We start from the raw sequence: 17,273 nt of genomic DNA on the forward strand, positions 1-17,273 counted from the left end.
GTGAGGCTCTCAGGGCCTCAGCACTGCCCGCAGATCAGCCCTCATCCGAGACACCTGTTCACAGCTGGTGATCCAGTGCTCACGGGCCTGTCCTCTGGCTGAGATTGAACTCGGTATCCAGTGCTCGACCTCCGGTCACTGTGTGTGAGACTTGCCCTGGAGCCCTCTACCATACCTGGGCAACTGGTCTGAGACCTTTGGATAGAAATCCTAGTGTTCACTCTATCCCCTGCCCAGGCTGGCTTGTGTCCTTACAGGGATGATGTTCTATACTTGAGAGTAGATGTCCTATTCTTTCCCATTTCAGGAGTCTCTGTAGTTGACTGAGAAAAGTGGAAATAACAATAGAAAAGAAGAGAGGATCATGTGCTTGTGGGTCTGGCCCAAGGGTTCCTTACCTTCCTGATGTTTTCATGTTTCCTAGGAGGTGGTGAAGATACATTATTCTCGAGGTAGCGGAGTAACAGGAAAAAGAGCCCCAGTCCACACAGGAAGGCTAGGATGATGTCACTCACACAGAGAGTGCAACTGGAGTACTGCCAAGTATCAAAAGTGCTTTTCAGAGGAAAGAGCATTCTCCATTATCTGAATCACAGGGCTGCCAGCAGGCAACTGAGCACAGGGCATGTACTTGGAGACTAAAGCCCTAGGCCTACATCATAGAGCTGTGGCTTGGTCACAAAGGGCTCCCGAGGGTGTGGGAGGGAGTCATAGAGGAGGAGGCTGTACCACGGCCCCTCCCTAAACATCTGCCCCACAGCTCTATCCCTCCACCCTCGTGGGTCTTCTAGACCTTAGTCAATTTTCTATTCATTCCACCTGGAAATCACATTTTTCCTGGTTCCTCAGATCTCTTGGGGATCTCGGCTTGAACCCACCATTTTCATAGCCTTTGAAACTCTGAAATTCTCCCAGGATTTTGGCCGTTTCCCAGTGATTTATACTCTCAGAATCTCCTTTGTTCACAATTCCATCGTTTTTTCATCTCGCATATTTACATTTCAGTTCTCAACTTCAGATTGGTTTAATTAGAAAAACCATAGCCCTCCTTCCTGAGAGGACCCCCTACATATGACTGAACCTTTCACGTCCATCTTTGCTACTCACCATCTCTCTTGGGAAGACGTTCATACTCTTATGAGCATGATGCTTCCTGGAGATGAAAGAAGGACGGTCATTGACAGGACTAGAGAGGAAGCACACCAGCTTCATCTAGCAGATCCAGATGGAACTCCAGAAGTAGATCTGACAGTTCCTACTGCTGAGCCTGACTGGGCTCCTAATAATGGAGATGTGCCACACCTAGAGCATTATACGAAGTGTGTCTCATCTTTGAAAGGGGATACCCTAGGCCAAAGAGCTTAAACAAAATCCAGGAGATACACCAAAATCCCAATGAGGATTCATCAGAGTTTCTAGAAAGACTTTATCAAGCTTATAGGCTCCACGCAGATACAGACCCTGAGGCCCCTGAAAATATGGTAAATGTGACCTTCATTGGGCAAAGCGCCCCAGATATGAGAAGAAAATTACCAAAGTTAGATGGTGCATTTGGAATGAACCCTTCTCAGTTAGTGGATGTTGCTTTTAAAGGGTTCAACAACGGGGAACAACGACAGAAGTAAGAGGATGCAAGATGGAACACAGCTTTTCTCGCAGCAGCATTGGATTCCTGGAAGGCAGTTAACCTGAAGAGAGGTAAGCCGCCATTGGGGAAGGAGCAATGTGTTTACTCTAAAGAGGAAGGGCATTGGAAAAAACATTGCCCTAAGCTAAAAAATAAGAAAGAAAACAACAAAAGAAAGATGAGAGCCTCTCATGTGGTTGACAGAGAGGGACACTGATGATGAATGAAGAGGCCCGGGGGCTTCCTTGGACTTGAGGCTCCCAATTCCGATTTCCCCACAGGAGCCCTTTGACAGGGTCACTTTGACAGTCGGGGACAAGTTGATTGACTTTCTGATAGGTTAGGGTGCAACATACTCTGTGGTAAACATCAAGGTGGCACAGAAAACATGTCTACCCATCTCAGTCATGGGAGTTTCTGGAGAAGTACAAAACCGTTCTTTCTTACAGCCTCTAGGATGCCATTTAGGGGACCTCAGCCTGAAACACAGTTTCTTATATATGCCAGCATGTCCAATCCCTGTTTTGGGCCGAGAGCTCCTTTGTAAGTTAAATGCTCAAGCAACTTTTTTGCCAGAACAGCTTGACATCAGGGTCCCAATGGAGCATGCTGTAAGCCTACAGATGGCCCAGAAAAGGGGACAGAGCTCTCTCCCCCCGAGGTGTACGAAAAGGTAAGACCAGAAGTATGGGCTGGCGGCACCCCAGGGAAGGACAAAAATGCATGGCTAATACAAATCCTGTTAAAAAGGGGTGCTGCGACACCTAATCTAAAACAGTGCCCTCTGAGTCAAGAGGCCCAAAAGGGAATGCAGCCAATTCTCAAAAAGTTTTTGAAAACAGGACTGATTATGCCTTGCAGGTCCCCATATAATACTGCTATCCTCCTGGTCAAAGAGCCAAACTCTGTTAACAGAGTATCACTTTGTCTAAGACTTGAGAGCTATTAATGAAATAGTCCAAGATCTGCAACCTGTTGTGCCTAATGCATGCACTCTGCTTACAGCTGTTCTGGGAGAATACAGTCGGTTCTCAGTTTAGGACTTGAAAGATGCTTTTTTCTGCATTCCTATTGCAGAGGAATCAGAGCACAGCTGTCTGTTTTGAATGGTAGGACCCAAAAACACAGGTAGTCCGGTAGTATTGTTGGACAGTCCTGCCTAAAGGATTTAAGAATTCCCCTACCTTGTTTGGGGGAATGTCGGCAGGGACCTTAGAAACTTAATATTGGATGAAGGGCTCTCACGCCAGTACGTGGACGATGCGCTCATAGCAGGCCCTACGTATGATAAGTGTCTCCAGAATACCATGAGGACCCTGAACTGTTTGGCCAATTCTGGATATAAGGTCTCCCAGAGAAAGGCCCAAGTGTGTAAGCAACAAGTCATGTATCTGGGTTTTCTCATTTCCCCAGGACAGTGGAACCTTTTCCTGATGGAAAAGAGGCAGTTGCAAGTGTGGGAACACCCAAGACTCGCAGACAAGTGAGGGAGTTTCTGGGAATGACAGCGTTCTGTCAGATTTGGATCCTGAGCTATGCGCTCATAGTAAAGCCCCTCTGTGAGGCTTTAAAGGGTCACGATTTTGAGCCCCTCACTTGGACTACAGAGTGCCAAACAGTCTTTGAAACAATAAAAACAAAGTTAATCTCAACCCCGGCTTTGGGACTACCGGACTTAAAGAATCCTTTCATGTTGTATGTCCATGAGAGACAAGGCATAAGTCTCAGGTGTTAATTCAGACTCTGGGAAATATCCCTTGACCCGTTGCCTACTTCTCAGAACAACTAGAAGAGACTGTTAAGGGATGGCCCCCTTGCCTTCAGGCTGTAGAAGCTACTTGTGACATACTTCAGGAAGCTGAGAAGTTCACCGTGGGGCAACCCACCACTGTGTATGTCCCTCGCCATGTTCTTTCTTTACTGGAACGAGAAGGGGGTCATTGGCTTACTTCTGGGAGAATGGGAAAGTAGCAAGCCATTCTATGAGACAATCCCAGTGTAAGACTTCAGGTCACTTCAGCCCTAAATCTAGCCACATTGCTCCCCATTGATGCTGCACAATCCCCAGAGCATGACTGCCTACATGTCATCAAGTAGTGGACTCTGGCAGACCAGACGTAATGGACCAACCCTTGGCAGAGCCGTATATCGAGCTGCTCACTGATGGAAGCAGCTTCATGGACCAAGGTGTAGGTGGCACACTGGGTATGCGTTGGTAGCTCTGGAAAAGATTGTTGTAGCAAAAGCCCTGCCCCCAGGGAGCTCAACTTAGAAGGCAGGAGTCATTGCTCTGACAAGGGCCCTACTGCTCACTGAAAGGAAGTGAGTAAATATATACACAGGCTCTTGCTATGCCTTCTCCATGGTGTATGCTCATGGGGCAGTCTGGAAAGAAACGGGGCTTCTCACTTCCAACAATAAAGACATAAATCATGCTTGTGAAATCCTGTCACTATTAGAAGGAGTCCATAAGCCCTCACAAGTGGCCATAATGCAGTGCCCAGGCCCCCAAAAGGGTGAAACTCGTATAATAAAAGGCAACTGGTTAGCTGACCAAGCTGCAAAGAAGGTAGCAAAGGAAGGGGATTGTCAAGCCATGGTAGGTTCACTTCTCCCACAGGCTGACTTGTCAAAATACCAGTCAGTGTATTCAGAAAAGGACAAGGAGAGGGCCAGAGAGTGGGGATTCGCTCTTGATCACACCTTGCCTTGTTGGAAATGTAGCGCACAAGGAATCGTTCTGATTCTTGAGGTCCTCTTGGACACTGCTGCAACATACTCATAATAGTACCCATTATGGGAGAAGTGGCACCTTACAGTGGATTCAGAAATACATAACGGGGCCTAACGTGCGAAGGACCATCCAGTGAGTCATGCAGAATTGCATGACTTGTACTAAAAATAACCCAAAGACTGCTGTCAGACCTCCCCAGATGGGAACCCAACACAGAGGAACCTGCCCCACTAGGACTCGCAAATAGACTTTACTCAAATGCCTTGAGCCACAGGAAGGTTTAGATACCTGCTAGTATTTGTGGACATTTTTTCAGCATGGGTGGAGCCGTATCCTACTAGGACAGAAGAAGCCTCCGAAGTTGTTAAAGCCCTCCTGAAGGAAATTATCCCCCGATTTGGACCGCCTAACTCGCTTCAAAATGATAATGGACCTGCTTTTGTCTCTGGCATAACCAAACAAGTGTCTAAAGCGCTGCAAATTAATTGGAAGCTACATTTGTCCTGGAGACCACAATCAACAGGAAGAATTGAGAAAATGAATCATACATTAAAAGGGAGTATTGCTGAAGTATGTCAAGAGACTAGTGTAACTTGGGTTAAGTAAGGCTTGCCAGTTGCCCTGCTATGGATCAGAGTGGCTCCCAGAAGCAGGCTTAAATGAAGTCCCTTTGAAATATTGTGTGGTAGGCCATTCCAAGTGTCCGTCCAGGTGGGAGAATCTATAAATGCTCCGAAAGATCTAGCAGTTGCCAATTATGTTAAAACTCTGGGCACCATACTAACCTCTGTCGACGTGTTTGCTTCCGGCAGGTCTGCCTATCCAACTGAGGTAGCCTTACAGGCGTTCTGGTCTGGAGACTGAGTCCTCCTTAAAACTTGTAGAGAACGAGTGCCTGAGCACCAGCTGACTGCAAGGTGGACAGGACCACACGTTGTGGTAATTACCATGCACTCATCTATCAAGTTAGCTAGAGTAAAGCCATGGATTCCTCACACTCCAGTTAAAGTAGCCCCACTGTCATCAGAAAATGACACAACTCCTGGGAGGCCAAGAGAGCAATGGGTTTGTGAACCCTTAGAAGACTTAAGGTTGCTTTTCGAAAATGAAAAGTATTGAGATTAAAATTTCATTGTAGAAGGAATTTCATCAGGTTCAAATAGTGTAGATAAAGAAAGAAAAGTGTATTACTTATTAAAACTTTTAAGGAATCTTCTTGGCCCAAGGCTGATCAGTTCCATTTCAGGATCACCCCCTCACCACCCCCGTTCAGCAGGAAGTAACCACAAAGACTGTAATAGAAGTGGGATGGTGTGTAGCCATTAGCATGCGCCCTTGTGCCTGTTACCAGGCAACCGTTACTGTGAGAGGGCTAGTGTGGGACCATTAATGCAAGGGTTAGAGGCGCCACTGAGCCAGCAGGTGGCCGGGGGTGGGGGTGGGGTGGGGTGGTCCTTGCGGTGGAGAGTGCGGTAAGAGGCAGACTGCAGCCTTCTCACCGGGGCCCTCCAGGCCCTCTGGCCTCTGGCTGGCAGGTGAGCTGGGGAGCCCAGGGAGAAGGCTGGGGGCTGTGTCCTGCAGAGCTCCAGAGCTCTTGGCATGACCATCCACTGCATGGGTCCAGGCCTTGAGGTGATGGCAAACTTCTCTCCCATCATTGCCTCTGCCACCTAGTGGCACCGTCAGTCTGCATGGGTTGCAGTCTGCAGGACTCGGCACAACCCCCGCTCACCCCCACACCTGGGCCACCTGAGGAGCCTAAGGGCCAGCTGGGTCCTGGATGCCTTCCTCCCTCAGTGACGACGTATGGGCAGGGTCTGTGGACCTGGCCGTGAAGACACTGCCAGCAAAGATCTGCCTCTTCAGCCAGGCTTGGGCACTGGTGGAAGAACCCAGACTGAGTGCTGGATGAATACTCCCGGACAGGGTAACTGGCCTGAGCAGAGACCCCCTTCTCTTAGCCAGGACCTGGACCTCGCAGGGTGAAAGTTGTGTCTTGGGACCTTGCCGTTTCTTGTCAGAACAGAGAATAACATTTGTTTTGGTGGAGACTTACAGGAACATTGTTACCTGACCATGACCTTACCTCAAGAAACAGGATCTGACACCAAGAAGCCTGCAAAAACTAACCGTGCCCCTCCCTCATCTTTCCTATAAATGGGATTTGCTGACAGCTTTCAGGGAGTTTGGGGTTTTAAAGGCATGAGCCCCCCGTCTCCTTGCATGGCCCTGCAATAAACCTTTCTCTGTTCCAAACTGCAACATTTTGGTATTATTTGGCCTCACTGTGTGTCAGTTACACCGACTTGTGTTTAGTAATAATTATGGTGACCCAGGTGGGACATCTGTGCTCGTGGCAGGTCTACCCCTGCCAGGGGCAGCATCTTCCCAAGTTCCCAGCAGCAGCCAGAGTTCATTTTGCTTCAGGGAACTGGGAGGGACTCTCCCTGACAGGTGCTGCCCGCCCCACGGCAGGAGGCTGTTTGGAGCAGAGAAACGTCCAGAGCTACAGTCCACATTTGGTATCACTTGGGGGTAAGTCACTCCAGCTTATGCAGGCTGGGAATTACCTCCACTCCATTGGGGCTGCTTCACTTGCAGGAAGTGAGCCACTTTGGGTCTGTTTGCTCTTTCTCTGTCTCTCTTTTTTAATTGGAGAATAATTGCTTTATAACGTTGTGTTAGTTTCTGCTGTACAATGAAGTGAATCAGCTCTATGTATACATATATACTCTCCCCGATCCCACCCATCTGAGGCATCACAGAGTACTGAGCTGAACTCCCTGTGCAGTACAGCAGGTTCCCGCTAGGTATTTAATTCACACGTGGTAGTGTATGCCAAACCTTATCTCCCAGTTCATCCTACCCTCCCCTTCCCCCACTGTGTCCACATGTCCGTTCTCTATGTCTGCGTCTCTTTTCCTACCCTGCCGATAGGTTCTTCTGGGCCATTTTTCTAGATTGCACATATATGCATTAATATATGGTATTTGTTTTTCTCGTTCTGACTCTCTTCACTCTGTATGACAGACTCTATGTCCATCCACATCTCTACAGATGACCCAATTTTGTTACATTTTATGCCTGAGTAATATTCCATGGTGTATATGTAACACATCTTCTTTATCCATTCCTCTTTCGATGGAAGTTTAGGTTGTTTCCATGACCTGGCTATTGTAAATAGTGCTGCAGTGAACATTGGGATACATGTGACTTTTGGAATTATGGATTTCTCAGGGTATATGCCCAGTAGTGGAATTGCTGGGTCATATGGTAGTTCTATTTTGAGTTCTTTAAGGAACCTCCATACTGTTCTCCACAATGGCTGTATGAATTTACATTCCCAGGAACAGTGCCAGAGGGTTCTGTTTTCTCCACACCCTCTCCAGCATTTATTGTTTGTAGATTTTATGATGATGACGATTGTGACCGAAGTGAGGTGATACCCCATTGTAGTTTTAATTTGCATTTCTCTAATAATGAGCGATTTTGAGCACCTTTTCATGTGCCTCTTGGCCCTCTGTATGTCTTCTTTGGAGAAGTGTCTATTTAGGTCTGCCGGTCATATTTTGATTGGGTTGTTTGTTTGTTTCAAAAATATATTTTTATTTATTTATGTATTTATTTTTGGCTGCGTTGGGTCTTCGTTTCTGTGCGAGGGCTTTCTCCTGTTGCGGCGAGCGGGGGCCGCTCTTCATCGCGGTGCAGGAGCCTCTCGCTATCGTGGCCTCTGTTGTTGCGGAGCACAGGCTCCAGACGCGTAGTCTCAGTAGTTATGGCTCACAGGCCCAGTTGCTCCGCGGCATGTGGGATCTTCCCAGACCAGGGCTGGAACCCGTGTCCCCTGCATTGGCAGGCAGATTCTGAACCACTGCACCACCAGGGAAGCCCTGGGTTGTTTGTTTCTTTGATATCGAGCTGCATGAGCTGTTTGTATATTTTGGAGATGAATCCCTTGTTGCTTCGTTTGCAAGTATTTTCTTCCATACCGAGGGTTGTCTTTTCTTCATGTTTATTGTTTCCTTTGCTGTGCAAAAACTTTTAAGTTTCATTAGGTCCCATTAGCTTTTTGTTTTTATTTTCATTACTCTCAGAGGCAGGTCAAAAAAGATGTTGCTGTGATTTACGTGAAAGAGTGTTCTGCCTATGTTTACCTTTCACAGTTTTATAGTATCTGGCCTTCCATTCAGGTCTTTAATCCATTTTGAGTTTATTTTTGTGTATCGTGTTAGGAAGTGTTCTAATTTCATTCTTTCACATGTAACTGTCCAGTTTTCCCAGCACCACTTATTGAAGAGGCTGTAGTTTTTCCATTGTATATTCTTGATTTCTTTGTTGTAGATTGGGTGACCATAGGTGTGTGGGTTTATCTCTGGGCTTTCTATCATGTTCCAATAATCTATATTTCTGTTTTTGTGCCAGTACCATACTGTCTTGATTACTGTAGCTTTGCAATCTATTCTGAAGTTGGGGAGCTTGATTCCTCCAGCTCCGTTTTTCTTTCTCAAGATTGCTTAGGCTATTTGGGGTCTTTTGTGTTTCCATACAAATTGTCAAATGTTTTGTTCTAATTCTGTGAAAAATGCCATTGGTAATTTGATAGGGATTGCATCGAATCTGTATATTGCTTTGGGTAGTAGAGTCATTTTCACAATATTGGTTCTTCCAATCCAAGAAGGTGGTATATCTCTCCATCTGTTTGTGTTATCTTTGATGTCTTTCATCAGTGTTTTATAGTTTTTGGAGTACAGGTCTTTTGCCTCCTTAGATAGGTTTATTTCTAGGTACTTTACTCTTTGGTGCAAAGGTACATGGGATTGTTTCTTTAAATTCTCTTTCTGATCTTTCATTGTTAGTGTATAGGAATGTGAGAGGCTTCTGTGGATTAATTTTGTGTCCTACAACTTTACCAAATTCATTGATTAGCTCTAGTAGTTTTCTGGTAGCATCTTTAGGATTCTCTGTGTAGAGTGTCATGTCATCTGCAAACAGTGGCAGTTTTACTTTTCCGATTTGAATTCCTTTTATTTCTTTTTCTTCTCTGATTGCCATGGGTAGGACTTCCAAAACTTGTTGAATCATAGTGGTGAGAGTGGTCAGACTTGTCTTGTTCCTGATCTTAGAGAAAAAACTCTCAGTTTTTCACCATTGAGAACGATGTTGGCTGTTGGTTTGTCATATATGACCTTTATTATGTTGAGGTAGGTTCCCTCTGTGCCTACTTTCTGGAGAGTTTTTATTATAAATGGGTGATGAATTTTTTCAAAAGCATTTTCTGCATCTCTTGAGATGATCATATGGTTTTTATCTTTCAATGTGTTATTATGGTGTATCACATTGATTGATTTGTGTATATTGAAGAATCCTTGCATTCCTGGGATAAACCCCACTTGATCATGGTGTATGGTCCTTTTAATGTGTGGTTGAATTCTGTTTGGTAGTATTTTGCTGAGGGTTTTTGCATCTATGTTTATCAGTGATATTGGCCTGTAGTTTTCTTTTTTTGTGACATCTTTGTCTGGTTTTGGTATCAAGGTGATGGTGGCCTCGGAGAATGGGTTTGGGAGTGTTCCTCCCTTATTTGAGAAGAGTGTGAGAAGGATAGGTGTTAGCTCTTCTCTAAATGTTTGATAGAATTCGCCTGTGAAACCATCTGGTCCTGGGCTTTTGTTTGTTGGAAGATTTTTAATCAGAGTTTCAATTTCAGGGCTTGTGACTGGTCTGTTCATATTTTCTATTCCTTCCTGGTTCAGTCTTGGAAGATTGTACTTTTCTAAGAATTTGTCCATTTCTTCCAGGTTGTCCATTTTATTGGCATATAGTTGCTTGTAGTGATCTCTCATGATCCTTTGTGTTTCTGTGGTGTCAGCTGTTACTTGTCCTATTCATTTCTAATTCTATTTATTTGAGTCTTCTTTTTTTTTCTTGATGAGTATGTCTAATGGTTCATCAATTTTGTTTATCTTCTTAATGAACCAATGTTAGATTTATTGATGTTTGGTAATGTTTCTTTCATTTCTTTTTCATTTACTTCTGATCTGATCTTTATTTCTTTCTTTTTGCTAAGTTTGGGGTTTTTTTTTGTTTTTTGTTGTTCTTTCTCTAGTTGCTTTAGGTGTAAGGTTAAATTGTTTATTTGAGATGTTTCTTGTTTCTTGAGGTGAGATTGAATTGCTTATAAGCTTCCCTCTTAGAACTGCTTTTACTGTGTCCCGTATATTTTCAGTCTTCGTGTTTTTATTGTCATTTGTTTCCATATATTTTTAAAATTTCCTCTTTGATTTCTTCAGTCATCTCATGGTTATTTAGCAGTGCACTTTTTAGCCTCCATATATTTGTGGGGGTTTTTTACAGTTTTTTTTTCCTGTAATTGATTTCTAATCTCATAGTGTTGTGGTTGGAAAAGATGCTTTATATGATTTCAGTTTTCTTAAATTTTCCAAGGCTTGATTTGTGACCCAAGATGTGATGTAAGCTGGAGAATGTTCCATGTGCACTTGAGAAGAAAGTGTATTCTGTTGTTTATGGATGGAATGTCATATAAATATTGATAAAGTCCATCTGGACTATTGTGTCATTTAAAGCTTGTGTTTCCTTATTTATTTTCTGTTTGGATGATCTGTCCATTGGTTTATGTGGGGTGTTAAAGTCCTCTACTATTATTGTGTTACTGTCGATTTCCCCTTTTATGGTTGTTAGCAGTTGCCTTATGTATTGAGGTGCTCCTGTGTTGGGTGCATAAATATTTATAATTGTTAAATCTTCTTCTTGGATTGATCCCTTGATTATTATGTAGTGTCCTTCCTTATCTCTTGTAACAATCTGTATTTTAAAGCCTATTTTATCTGATATGAGTATTGCTACTCCAGCCTGTGTTTTCCACTTGCATGCAATATCTTTTTCCATCTCTCGCATTCAGTCTGTATGTGTCCCTAAGTCTGAAGTAGGTTTCTCGTAGACAGCATATATATGGGTCTCGACTGTGTATCCATTCAGCCCATCTTTGTGTTTTGGTAGGGCATTTAATCCATTTACATTTAAGGTAATTGTCGATATATATGTTCCTATTACCATTTTCTTAATCATTTTAGGTTTGTTTTTGTGGGTCTTTTTCTTCTCTTATGTTTCCCGCCTAGCGAAGTTTCTTCAGCATTTGTTTTAAAGCTGGTTTGGTGGTGCTGAATTCTCTTAGCTTTTGCTTGTCGTTGTTTGCTTGTTGTTGTTTTTGCTAAAGCTTTTGATTTCTCCAGCGAATCTGAATGAGATCCTTGCTGGGTAGAGTAATCTTGGTTGTAGGTTTTTCTCTTTCATCACTTCAAGTATGTCCTGCCACTCCTTTCTGGCCTGCGGAATTTCTGCTGAAAAATCAGCTGATAACCTTATGGGGATTCCTTTATAATTGTTTTTTTGCTTTACCTTTCTGCTTTTAATTTTTTTCTTTGCATTTAATTTATTGTTAGTTTGATTAATATGTGTCTTGGTGTGTTTCTCCTAGGGTTTATCCTGTATGGGACTGTCTACACTTCCTGGACTTGGGTGGCTAGTTCCTTTCCCACGTTAGGGAAGTTTTCAACTATAATCTCTTCGAATATTTTTTCGACCCTTTCTTTTTCTCTTCTTCTTCTGGGACCCCTAAAATTCGAATGTTGGTGTGTTCAATGTTGTCCCAGAGGTCTCTGAGATTGTCTTGTGTTCTTTTTGTTCTTTTCTCTTTATTCTGCTCCTTGGCAGTTATTTCCACCATCCTGTCTTTCAGCTGACTTATTCGTTATTTTGCTTCAGTTATTCTGTTACTGATTTCTTCTAGTATATTTTTCATTTCAGTTACCTTCCCCATACCACCCCTCAGGGACGCCAATCCCATCCGGCCTCCACTTCCCTCCCCCCTCACTCCCCTCAGCACATCCCACCCAGTTGCTCAGGGGTTCCTCCAGTACCCCTGAGTGTCAAGGTCCCCCAAAAGCATCTAGTTGTAGGTGCCCTAGTTGTGGGGAGATGTGAACTCCACGTCCTTTCACTCTGCCATCTTCACTTTGCCTCAGCTGATGTATGATTTAACTTAACACATTATATACTGGGGGGTTTTGCAGAAACTAATGCCTGTGGCTGGCAATTTGTTACGTAAGTGAATATTGAAACATTGGCATTTGAGTAAATATCAACAGCTTGTTTTGCACTTAATGTAGTTATTGGAAACTTTGTACATGTCTTACTAAAGCATTCTTTTATTTCGTTAGAGTGTGATAGGCAGTATAGCAGGCACCTCTGTGTATGGGAACAGAATATCTATTACAAATATACTGTGTTTCGCTGAGCTTTCCCCTGGAAGAGCAGACTCTACACTTTCTGGAGGCATTTTTTTTTTTTTTTTTTTTTTTTAGTCCCATGGGTATTATTTCCTCTAGAATATGTTCTTTTATTTAACCTTATATTCGTCTAGGTGTGTCTTTGCGGGGGCTTTTTTAGAAATGCCACAAGAAGGACCAGGCCCTGGACTACCACTACATTCACGAGAATGGTCAGTTACCTATTCTCTAGCTACTGCTAACAAAAATTGCTTTTAAGTCATTTTATTCTGTGCATTAAGGGTACGAGAAACTTTATACACATTGAATAAACCGCATTTACTCCAATAGAAACCCACCCTTGATCAATTTTAAGCTCTGACAACTTCGCACAGTGATGTCAATTGTTTCGCTCTCTAAAAACGTATTGATACATCTCCAGTCAATCACGTTTGGGTAACAAAAGATGTATTAATATGTCTCTGGTGAATAATGTGTTAAACTTTACTGACCAGAGTGGCCTGTTTTGTGGCCTTTTGGACATGCATTGTACATCAGCCTTGGCCACTGAGGAGGGGAATACATTTGACATTCAAAAATTTAATAACTGGTTCAGACATCCAAGGTAAAACTAGGTGACCATATTGGTTGTGATTTCAGACACATTCCTGTATTTCTGAGAACTTGCATTTTCTGAGCTGTGTCATCCTTGGGATGCCACTAGCCCTTCTCAAAGCAATGTCTGCTGGAAGATGGTGGCTGCAACTTTCTGACCTTTAGGTCTTCTCTTATAACTATTAAATTATTAGAGAATGAAATTGTTTTAGATCAGATGTTAGCTGAAAAAGGAGACGTGTAGTGGCCACTAGCTCCTGTTATGTATATGTTAATACCATGTCAGAAGTTAAAACCTACTTTGATAAAAGTGGTCAACTGGCTACGTGGCAACAAGTCTCCCCCAAAGTGCCAGGTCTAGACTGGTTTTCAGGCTTATTCTCCTGAATTCCTCTGGTAATGAGATCTTTCTTACACAAGAGTTGGATCCAGTACTTGGAACTTGGGAATATTTCCAACTCGGTACCATTCCCCAAATCAAGGGAGGACTACCCCTATTTCATCAGGAAGTAGCTAGAGTGATTGTCTCCCCATTCCCTGAAAGAATTTGTGAAGGATGAAACATGATTGGAGGTTGAAACAGAGTCCCCCTAAAACCCAGTTCCTCTACTGAGTTTATGATTAACCACTCTGTCCAAAACAATCCCACGTTTTCTCCTCAACATTGAGGAATATCAAAGAAAAGGGAGGAATTGTAATAGAAGCAAGGTGACATGTAGCTGTTAGCAGACGCACCTGAACGACTGTTACCAGGCAACTGTTAGCGCAAGACCACTAGCGCGGTGGTTAGAGGCCCTGCTGGGCCAATGGTCGGCCGGGTGGTGGTTGTTGCGGCAGAGAGCTTGGTAAGAGGTGGATCGCAGCCTTCTCCCCAGGGTCCTCCAGGTCAGGGGTTACCACGCCCTGGGCCTCTCAGCAGGAGGTTAGCAGAAGGTGAGCGATTGAAGCTTCATCTGCCGCTCCCCATTGCTTGCATTACTGTCTGAACTCTCCCCCAACCCTGTCCATGGTAAAAGTGTCTGATACGAAACTAGTCCCTGGTGCCAAAAAGATTGTGGACCGCTGCTGTAGGCCCTCCAGGCTCTGGCTGGTGGGTGAGCTGGGGGGCCTGGGGAGAAGGCTGGGGGCTGTGTCCTGCAGAGTTCCAGAGCCCTTGCCATGGCCACCACTGACCGGGCCCAGGCCTTTGGGCAACGCGAACCTCTCCCCTGTCCCTGCCTCTGTGACCTAGTGACAGTAGCAGTCTGCACGGGTTGCAGTCTGCAGGACCCGGCATACCCCCCCACCCCCGTGTTTGGGTGGCCTGAGGAGCCTGAAGGCCAGCTGGATCCTGGGTGCCTTGCTCCCTCAGTGATGACTTCTTGGTAGGGTCTGGGGACCTGACGCTGAAGGCACTGCCAGCTAAGATCTGCCTCTTCATCTGGGCCTGGGCACTGGGGGGAGGACCCAGACTGAGTGCTGGATGAATGCTCATGGACAGGGTAACTGGCCTGAGTGGGGACCCCCTTCTTATGGGGAAGGACCTGGACCTCAGAGGGTGAAAGTTGTGCCTTGGGACCTTGCGCTTTCCTGTCAGAACAGAGAATAACATTTGTTTTGGTGGAGATTTACAGGAACATCATTACCTGACCTCAAGAACAAAGGATCTGACACCAAAAATTTTGCCACAACTAACCACGCCCCTCCCTCATCTTTCCTGTAAATGGGATTTGCTGAAAGCTTTCGGGGAGTTTGGGCTTTTTAAGGCATGAGCCACTGTCTCCTTGCATGGCCCTGCAATAAACCTTTCTCTGTTCCAAACTCCAATGTTTTGGTATTGTTTGACCTCGCTGTTTGTCGGGCATATGGACTTGTGTTGGGTAACAAGATCATTGCCCATTTTCTCACAAGATTGTGGAATGGACATTGCCAGTCAGGGATTGTAATAGAGGTAAGTCAGGCACGTGGCTGTTAGCGAGCAGCTGTAAGCAGTCATGCTCAGCCATTGGTTGGCATCCCAGTGGGCCTCTCCCCCTCCTCTTCCTCTGTATAAAAGGAGCTGGAATTTAGAATGAGGGAAGTTGGTTCTTTGAGATACTAGTCTGTTAGCTTTCCAATGAAAGTCATTATTCTTTGCCCCAACCACTTGTCTCCCAGTGGTTGAGGCAAAGAATAATGTGCAGTGAGCAGAGTGAGCTTGGGCTCAGTATCATTAGGGGAGTTCCCCAGATGGCTGAGTGGATCAATCCTGAGCTCACTTCCTCTCATGGGCACAACAAAATTAAAACTACTTACACAAAAACTATTAATGAAAACTACTGGAACTTACCAGAAAAGATCTAACCTAAAGATATATAGTAAGAACCACAATGAGACAGGTAGGGGGAGTCATGATGTATTCAAGACCCCTACCAGAAGGTGGGTGACACACAAACAGTAGAGAAATGACAATTGCAGAGGTTCTTTCTAAGGATTGAGTGGTCTGAGCCCCATATTGGGCTCCCAGCCCAGGGGTCACATGCCAGGAAGATGAGACCCCAGAATGTGTGGCTTTGATGGCCAGCAGGGCTTGCTTTTGGGAGTCCCAGAGGGCAGTGAGAAACAGACTTGATTTCTAAAGGGCGCACACAAAATCTCATATTCCAGGACCCAGAATAGAAACAGTAATTTGAAAGGAGGCTGGGTCAGACCTACTTGCTGATTTAAGAGTCTCCTAGAGAGGCAGGAGGCAACTGTAGCTCACTCTGGGAACATAGACACTGCTGGCACCCATTTTTGGGAACTTGTATCACATGGACACTGGTGCTGACAAGTGCCATTTTGGAATCCTCCCTCTAGCTTATTAGCCTCAGGACCCAGCCTCGCCTTTGCTCACCAGCCAGTAGGCACCAGTACTGGGACACCTCAGGCCAGGCAACTAACTGGGTGGGGACACAGCCCCACCCACAAACAAACAGTCTCTCCTAAGGCCCCCTGATCTCACAGTGCCTGTGGACACATCCCTGCTCACTAGTGGGCCCAGGATCTGGCCTCAGACACCAGTGTGCAGACACTAGAGCTGGGACCACCCACCCTCAACCCAGGGCCCTGAAGCTAGAGTCCCTGGGACCCAACTCTGCCCACCAGTAGGCCAGCACCAACTCTACCCACCAGTGAGTCTGCTCTAGCTTCAGGACAAGCCTCACCCACTAGCAGGCAGACACCAGCTGCAGGACAATTGCAGCTTTGCATCCTGCCATGGCAGGACCTAGCCCACTCACCACCAGGCCAGTACCAGTCCTAGAAGTGGCTGGGTCCTGGCCTCATCCACCAGCAGGCCAACATAAGCTCTGGGACACCTGGGCCCTGCAGGCAGACCCTAGGACATAGCTTTGCCTGACGGTGGGCTGGCACTAGCTCTAAGACCTGGTTATACCCACCAGTGGGTGGGCAGCAGCCTTGGGATCTCTCCTGGAACCCAACTCTGCCCACCAGTGAACTGGAACTAGCTGTGTGGCTCCCCAGGGTTTCTCAGCCAGCCACCTTGGGATCCGGCCCCACCAACTAGTGGATGGTAGTCTCTGCACAAGTCTGGGCCTGGCAACCAACCAGACCACCCATAGTTGTAGCAGGCTGATTACCCATAGTAATCAGCCTGCTACAACAGAAGGACCCATGCGGCTCACATGGGGAGCACCCATAGAGTATATATTTCTCGTGACGAGAGGGCAATGTGCAGCTGGGATGCACAGTATGTCTCCTACAAAAGGCCATTTCTCCAAGGTTGGGAAATATATACAACCTACCACATACAAAGAAATATAAACAGCAAATTTGGCAAAATGAGGCAACAGAGGAACATGTTCCAAATTAAGGAACAAGATGAAACCCCACAAGAACTAAGTGAAGTGAAGATAGCAATCTGCCTAGACTTCAAGGTAATGATCATAAATATGATCAAAAAACTTGGGAGAAGAATGGATAAACTGTAAGAATAAGGAATTAAAAAATCTAAAGAACAACCAGAGATGGTGAGTACAATACCTGAAATGAA

The 17,273-nt window shown here is 45.2% G+C and overlaps 1 long non-coding RNA gene across 2 annotated transcripts in view; it reads left to right on the plus strand.

The window, feature by feature from the left end:
* LOC307189221 overlaps positions 1 to 17,273 on the plus strand; it is a 98,239-nt gene that overhangs the window by 9,540 nt on the left and 71,426 nt on the right. Inside the window, exons 3-4 of one of the 2 annotated variants that reach the window (XR_013829124.1) lie at positions 1,594 to 1,698; positions 5,174 to 5,650. The exons of the other annotated variant lie outside the window; for it this stretch is intronic. This is a non-coding gene — a long non-coding RNA (uncharacterized lncRNA). Of the gene's footprint in view, positions 1 to 1,593; positions 1,699 to 5,173; positions 5,651 to 17,273 lie in introns of those variants that run through there. 2 annotated transcript variants of the gene reach the window in all.

Source organism: Stenella coeruleoalba, assembly GCF_951394435.1.
Source record: "Stenella coeruleoalba genome assembly, chromosome: 7".
Lineage (NCBI taxonomy): Eukaryota > Metazoa > Chordata > Mammalia > Artiodactyla > Delphinidae > Stenella > Stenella coeruleoalba.